Genomic DNA, 8,199 nt, shown 5'->3' on the forward strand with positions numbered 1-8,199 from the left:
ATTAGGGACTCTTTATAAACCAGAGATGTTCATGTGAAAAGAGTCAGTACAGTCGTCGATACTGTTCTCTACTGTCCGAGACAGTAGAAGAGAGTGGACTTGAGCCGTTACAGTCGATACAGTCGATGTAAGACGTATACGCTACATGTTACAGTGACGAATTGTTATAGTTATAATTCAATAAAGTTATTTAAAGCTGAAAGTTGAGTCGTCAAGTTCTTTGCAGTGTTTCTTTTATTTGTGTGCCTAGTACATTTAGCCAGAAAATCAGAAATACGTAACAATATATATATACATATATATATATATATATATATATATATATATATATATATATATATATATATATAATTCGCGGAATTTATCAGTCCTCGTGGTTCTTAAACAGATCATTTAATTGAGCAAGGAGTCAATGGAGATAATAAAATAATTCCAAATTATGTGCAAGAAAAAAAAATCATCAACGTCACATGTCTTAGTTAGACTTTTTTTTTTTTTCAAAACGAGAGTTGATGAGAGTCAATAGTCATTTTTAAGCAGTTCTAATAGCAATTAATACAATAATTTCAAATGGCGACATAGGTAAAATACCTTTCTTCTACGTCACACGGCCTAGTGAGACTAATTTGTTTTCAACACGAGAGAGTTGACGAGTGTTGATAGACATTAGCTCAAGAGTTTGCAAAGCATTTCATTTACTTTAATCATTCCGAACGATGTGAAAGAAAAAATAATACAAGACTTTGCATGGCCTAGTTAGACTAAATATGTCTTTTTTAACATGAGAGAGAAGAAGAGAGTAAATAAACATTTTGGCACTCTTTTATTTAGTTTTTACGTTACACGGCTTAGTTAAACTACTTGTTGTTCAAAAAGAGAAGGTTCACGACGTTTAATATTAATAGTCATTGGCGCACTAGTTCTTATAACATTTTATTTCTTTAAAAAAAATCTTTCTTCTAGGTCACAAGGCCCAGTTAGACTAAAAAATGTCCTTTTCAACACAAGAATGGACGAAGGTTCATAAACATTTTTGTAAACGTTCTTATAGCATTTCCTTTAATTAAATTATTCCGAATGGTGTCAAAGGAAAAGGAAACTTTCCTCCGCGGCACAAGATTAAGTTGAACTAATGTTTTTTTATAACGAGAGATTTGACGAAGGTTAATATTTTTTTTTTGCACGAAAATTTATAGCGTTTCATTTAATGAATGACGTCAAAAGGAAATAAAACTTGCAGAAAATAAGCTACTGTCTTTTTACATCCTGCTCCACACACCCCTTAAAAATTTGAATTTCATAAACCGTTATATCTAATTGGTGCGACCCGACTTATAACGCTACCAACCAGCTATCTGAGCTCACTTATTTCTCGGCATTGTGAGTGATCAGTAAAGCACTTGGCTTCTGAATCGGAGGTTCCGGGTTTTGGTGAAGAATGGAAATTTCATATTACGGAACCTTGGGTGACTTGAGTATACGTAGCTCTAATGGGTACCTGACAATGGTTGGGGTAAAGTAAAGTGATTGTTCATTGCGCTGGCTACATGGCACCCTCGTTATCCATAGGCCACAGAAATAGATGACCTTGAAATCATCTGCCCTTTATATCATAAGGTCTGAAAGGGGAACTTTTTATCACTGATTCTCCCCTCCGCCTTTTTTTTCTTACGCTTTTTGGAAATAGTCCCACATTTCAATCTCTGAGTATTTATCAACTTTTCTCTGAGTGTTCCTCGACTTTTCAGCTCTTTATAGAAATATTTGAAAGTCTCTCTGTTGCTTTTCAACATGAGCCTTTTTTAAATTAGCATCAAGTGCATCGAATAAAATAAAATAGTTAGGCCGAACTTCCCCCGTTCACACGACTAATCGTTCACTGATAATTCGTTAGACGAAAAATTGTTCACAGACTAATCGTTTACTGGATAGTAACAAATTGTTAATTTGGTGAACGATTTGCCAGTGAACGATTTGTCGTGTGAACGAGTTGTCGTGTGAACGAGTTGTCGTGAACCATATGTCGGTGAACAAGTTGTCTGCCAGCAAGTTGTCTGTGAGCAAGTTGTCAATGGGCGATTTGTGGGGTGAACGAACTTTCAGGTGAACGAATTGTCGGGTGAACGAAATGTCCTTTGAACGAAATGTCGGGTGAACAAATAGTCGTGTCCCCGTGCGGGAACAACTGAGTTTCTTGCTAGGGCAGTCAGTCTGAGAGGTTTCATGTCCTATTTCATATTATAATTCATCTCAGGATAAGACAATTTGAAACGGCCATGTATAGTTTTGAAATGAAATAGTAGGAAAACAAAATAAGGTTTAACATGGAAGAATTAAAAAAGATAGTTTTATTCAAATTTCGTATTTAAAAGCAAGAAGAAAAAAATTGCCAGAAAATGATTTATTATTAAATAATTTTATTTCAACTCTATTAAAAAAGCACAGAAGAGCCCCACGGCAACGCGTTAAAGACGGCCTTATGCGCCAACTTGCTTTTACTGACAAAGAAGAGAGCTCCTGGCAGCAGGCGGCTTCGTAACGAGACAGTTGGAGATTACTCACAAAGGTCGAGGATTACACATTTGAAGCCCAAAGAAAATCCACCAGCAGAAAATGGTTATGTCTGTGCTGGATGTTGCAAAACATGTACCTCGCAACTGGGACTATGTAGCCACGGGAAATGCTGCATTCCTGATTAATCTTCGGACTAGAAGACACGCCTTATTATTATAATTATATAAAAACGTGCATGTAATTTGTTAGATCAATAGTATGAGCAATATTACGGTTCAATATCGACGACATATTCTGTTTTTATTAAGTCTTTACAATATAAAAAAAACAAGAACAATATATAAAATACTTTTTTTAAACAAACAATATATTCTTTATATTTATAGACCCATTATTATTGATTAATTATTTTTAATTAATAGCCAATGAAAGCTAGATTTTAAAAAAGGAAACTTTTGCACCCTGCTCCATTGCCCCTCTTCCCACACCGAGAAAGAATCATGGTTAAGCAAATATATATATTAGAATTTATAATATTACAATTGTCGGCCTAGGTCTAGCACAAAAGGTTCCCGTTCATTAATTTAATAAACTCATGAATGAATCATGCCTACATGCGAAAATACCCGAAGACGTATGTCACGAACCGGTGTCTAAGTAGAGGTTGCTTTGGTTGTTGTGAAGGTCCTTATCTAGAGGTTGGCTCACTGGTCAGCAACTCTAGGCCCTAGTTCAGTCTTTTTAAGATAGGAACATTTTAACATTTTAAAAGTTGAGCAACAGCACACTTTCCAATGAGACTCAACTCACGTGTATACTTGATAAAACACTTTATTAAACTATTTAACATATCTACAATTAGACGTCATGTGGATCATCAGATGAATGCAAAAAAAGTTAATTACATAGTCTAACAATGAAACGTTTCTACTCTTACAACTATCGACTAACTTTCTAATCTCCAACTCTGATAAACTCTCTAAGAACCCAACCACCAACGCCATTCAAGTCTTACATACCTCATATACCTCTACACACATTCACATGGACCAGTTGGCCGCGATCTCATTTCCTCTTTACAGCAATGGTTGACCCTACAACACACGTTCATAACATGTTCAGGATAAATATTCTCTCGTTCTCTAGCCAAATTTAAAATTATTTATTTGTTTACTTTAAACAATTTCAACGGTCGAACTAAAGTTTTCCCAGTGTGACCAACGAGCTAGTAATTCTTTTTTCCAACGATATATATCCACTGCTAAAATTCTAGGAAAATTGTTAGAGCCTTTTCTGAGATCCGTATCCAGGTTCCACCTATCCACCCATTCACACAAAAGTTTCACTAATTTAAAAGTTGAATAAAGGTATTGTAATAATGATTATGTTATGCATTTAAACCATTACATACTATAATCTCTCGATTATTGACATCACTTGAAACATACACAGCAGCATACAACACATTGTTGCAAAAACAAAAACAATGAATACATAAAACAAATATGTGTTATTCTTTACAAGTCTTTAAATGTTCCTTTTTCCTTGGTCAACACATGTCATAAATGGCCAATAACATTCAGTATATATGAGTCTTGTTTGTTTCTGCTGAAATATATAGTTTTAAAAAAGTGTTTTATAAAGTTATTGGTTTTTAATCTTCATCAAGTTTTAATATTATGATCATTATTATTTATTGTCTTAATTGATCTCACCATTCTCCTACACAGACTCTGCCTGTTAAATTTAAATAATGTTTGTAGCTATTTTTAAAGTAGGGTTATCTACCAGGAAATCTTTAAAAAAAATAGACACAACTTTAGTAATATATATACGGCTTGTCTTCGAGTCCGAAGATTGATGAGGATTGCATTATTTATTATGGATACGTAGTCCCAGCTGCGACCTACATATTTTGGCTAAATATATGTGTTGCTAGTTATCTCCAGATGTCTTGCTCTGAAGCCGTCTGCAGACATGTGCTCTCTTCTATGTCAGTTGAATCAAGACTAAGACTAAGACTAAGACTAAGACTGCTTTATTGATCCTTACGGAAATTTGTTGTGATTACAATGACTCGTTTCTCATATAAAGACAACACAACAGAAAAATACACATAAATACAACAGACAACATAAAGAGTTCATTCAGTGACTACACACAGGTATCTTGGTGCATTTCATGTTCCCTGATCAATGAGTGGCGGTGATAGAGTCTGACCAAGTGAGGTACGAACGAGTTTTTGTACCGCTCCGTTCTTGTTTTGATTGACAGAAGTCGCCCACTTCGCGACGACCTGGCGTAGTTCTGATGGAGCGGGTGGCCGTTGTCTTCCAAGATTTTTTCGATTTTTCTTAGGCACTTCAAAAAGTTCCTTTAAATTTGGTAATGTTGTGAGTGTAATTTTTGATGCTTTTTTAATGATGTTTTCTAGACGTCGCAACAGTTTAGATGAGGCGTTGCCTTGCCAACAACTTATTCCGTATGTTAGCAGATTTTGTACAGTCGCGCCGTAAAATGTCTCAAGGATCCTCTTGTTTAATTTAAAACTGTTGAGTTTGTATACAAAAAAGAGTCGCTGGGCTGTTTTCTTTGTCAGACTTCCACTGTGGTCTTCCCATGAAAGCTTGTTGTTGATGATAACGCCTAGATATTTATATGCCTTTACTTGTTCTATAGATGTAGTGTTTATTTGCAGTTCACGTATAGTTTGTTTTTTCTTTCTAAAATCTATTATAAGTTCTTTAGTTTTTGTTACATTCAGTTCTAGAAAGTTGTCGGTGCACCAGTTAGTAAACTCTTCTATCGAGCTTCGATACTGAGTTTCGTCTCCTGAAATAAGACCGACTATGGCAGTATCGTCAGCGAATTTAATGAGTTTAACTGAGTCATAGATGCTTCTTATGTCATTAGTGTAAAAAATGTATAGTACAGGAGAAAGTACACAACCTTGTGGAGCACCCGTACATAGTACTCGAGTTGACGATTTGGTGTTGTTGACTTTAACATACTGGGGCCGTTGGGTTAAAAAGTTTAGAACCCATGCTTGTAAGTAAGGGCTTACATTTAAGTTACTCAGTTTGTTTATCATTAGATGTGGCTGTATGGTATTGAAAGCCGAGGAGAAATCTACGAAGAGGACTCGTGCATATGTTTTGGGTATATCGAGATGCTTATAAAGCTGGTCCAAAAGCAATAGAATGGCATCTTCAGTTCCTCTAGCTGCTTTGTATGCAAATTGGTGAGGGTCTAGGCTGTTATTGACTTTTGCTACAAGTTGTTTAAGCATATATTTTTCAAAACATTTCATAACAATAGGTGTTACTGGGCGGAAATCATTTAAGCAATCTATTTTTGGTTTCTTAGGCACTGGTATGATCTCTGAAGTTTTCCAGATGTTTGGAATTACGCACGTTTGCAATGACTGGTTAAAGATATGACAGAAGATAGAAGAGATTTGCTCCGCACATAGCTTGATCAGCTTGCCACTAATTTTGTCTGGTCCAGAAGCTTTTGTTACGTCTACTCTTTTAAATAACAAGGTCACCTCATCCTCAGTTACAAAATTGATGTAGGGCTCTTGTTTTCCTTTGGACAGAGTGTTGAAAAGTTCTTTGTGTAGATCAACAAAATCTTCTTTGTCAAAACGAGGATAAAAATAATTTAGTTCGTTGGCGAATTTCTCATCATCAGCCACTGAAATTTGTTCTCGTTTTGAGGCGCAGCCTGTTATTTTTTTTTAATCCCTCCCAGCATTGTTTTGAGTTTTTCTTGGCAAAGAAATTCTCAATTTTTTCTTTGTATGTTTTTTTCCCTTCAATTATTTCTTTTCTCAGTTTATTTTTAGCATTTATAAACTCTTCGTTGCTAGCCTTATACTTTATTTTCTTTTCAGTAATAAGGTGTTTGATTTTTTTGGTCATCCAGGGTCAAATTGGTGTCTATGCCGGCCTTTAAAGAGTTTTCGTGGGGTACCTCTGCTACGTCAACCACCTTTATGCTATTGGTATACTTCGTTTCCATACAGGATACGTGCCCTGCCCAGCGTAACTGTCGCACCATAAGAAGTTCTTCTATACTGTCCATACTGGCGTTTGCAAGAACATCGCTGTTTGTAGTGCGGTCTTGCAATGTTATGTCCTTGATGGACCGCAAACACCTTTAGTGAAATGGTTCAAGAAGTCTTAGATGCTTTCTGTACAGTACACATATCTCAGATCGATATAGGAGGGTTTAGAAAACCACTGCTTGATAGATACTGAATTTTGCGTAGCCATTTATTTCTCTAAACTCTCGCTTGGAGGCGTCTAAAAGCACAACTGGCCATACAGGCCAGATGGTTATCAATTTACCTTGAAAGCAATGCGTCATTTGACACTATGCTTCCCTGATATGTGAAGTAGATTACCACATTATGGTCGTGTCCATTTACGGTGCTCTTTTTGGGCCGAATAGGTTTTATTGGGTGACTTCTGAAACATGACTTCAATTTATTCCAAGTTTTATAGAATAATCAAAAGAGGCGGCAGCGTACTCAAATTCGTTTACTGCGAGATGGAAATGTAAATGCCAAATAGATTAAACAAATTATTTTCTTTTAAGCGTCAATACTCTTAAGTGTTGGTAGCGAAATCTAACCAATTCTGAAGCCGACTCTAATGAGGTATTCAAACAAAAAATAACCGGAAATAAAATTAATATTTAAGGCTTTTATTACATATCTACGTTACTACTTAGTACATGTCCTGTTAAATTAACCAAATTCTTAACTCACAAGTAAGAATGATACAATCATACTGGACGAAAACTCATAGAAAAGAGAAAAAACAATAGAGAATAAGAGAGAGAAAGAAAGAATGAATGAGAAAGAGAAAGAAAGAGAGACATAAAAAGGAAAGAGAGAGATAGAAAGTAAAGATCATAATATTGTATAGATATATATAAACAGTGGAAAAAAGTTTGTAAAAGATGGATACTAATTAAACAACATTAAAGAACAATTCAAATTAATATGAAATTAAAATCAAGTAACTTACATTTGATTCATTAACAGTCACTAATCTTTTTGCAGCATTTATATTTGATGTCTCTCCTGATACAAATGACGGAGTTAATATAAGAATTATGAAAAGTACGTAACTTCTCATATCGTCCACAATGAACACAATCACAGTTACAGAAGAGAAAAGGAAATTTTTATTGATGAAGTCTTAACCAACCCTATTCTGCCTAGTACTTTTGTCTATAAATAAGACAAAATACTAATAAATCAATTGAAATTCCTTTTAAACTTGTTTTCACTATTGAGTCTTTTTTTTCTTTTTTTTTAAATAAAAGGTATACTCATTGACAGAAGGAACAGGCTTACAGCAAGTGCAAATAGGTCACCGTAAGTTAAGAACTTTGAAATTGAAACCACTGATGGCCAACTGATAGTGTAGTCAAATTGTTAACGTAAATTTAAAAAAAAAATTTTACAAAGCCAATGTTAACTCACTATATCTTAAAAAAGATTGCTTTAAAAAAAACAAAGCATATCTAAGGGAAAGAACAGCTAATAACTGACATTTATCAAGAAATGGCAGGGTTTAGCGTCCTTTCTGCTTTATAAAACAAAATTAATTAATAAGTGCTAATTGTTTTGTTATTATTTTTTTTCGGATTGAATCGTGTATTGCCATCGAC

The 8,199-nt window shown here is 34.7% G+C and overlaps 1 long non-coding RNA gene across 1 annotated transcript; it reads right to left on the reverse strand.

The window, feature by feature from the left end:
* Positions 1 to 3,327: 3,327 nt before the first annotated feature.
* Positions 3,328 to 7,999, reverse strand: LOC129926428 (uncharacterized). Its single transcript, XR_008778081.1, has 2 exons — positions 7,551 to 7,999; positions 3,328 to 4,122 (listed from the first exon to the last, which is right to left on the reverse strand). It is a non-coding gene; the product is annotated as an uncharacterized LOC129926428 (long non-coding RNA).
* Positions 8,000 to 8,199: the final 200 nt, after the last annotated feature.

Source organism: Biomphalaria glabrata, chromosome 1, assembly GCF_947242115.1.
Source record: "Biomphalaria glabrata chromosome 1, xgBioGlab47.1, whole genome shotgun sequence".
NCBI classification, from domain to species: Eukaryota; Metazoa; Mollusca; class Gastropoda; family Planorbidae; genus Biomphalaria; species Biomphalaria glabrata.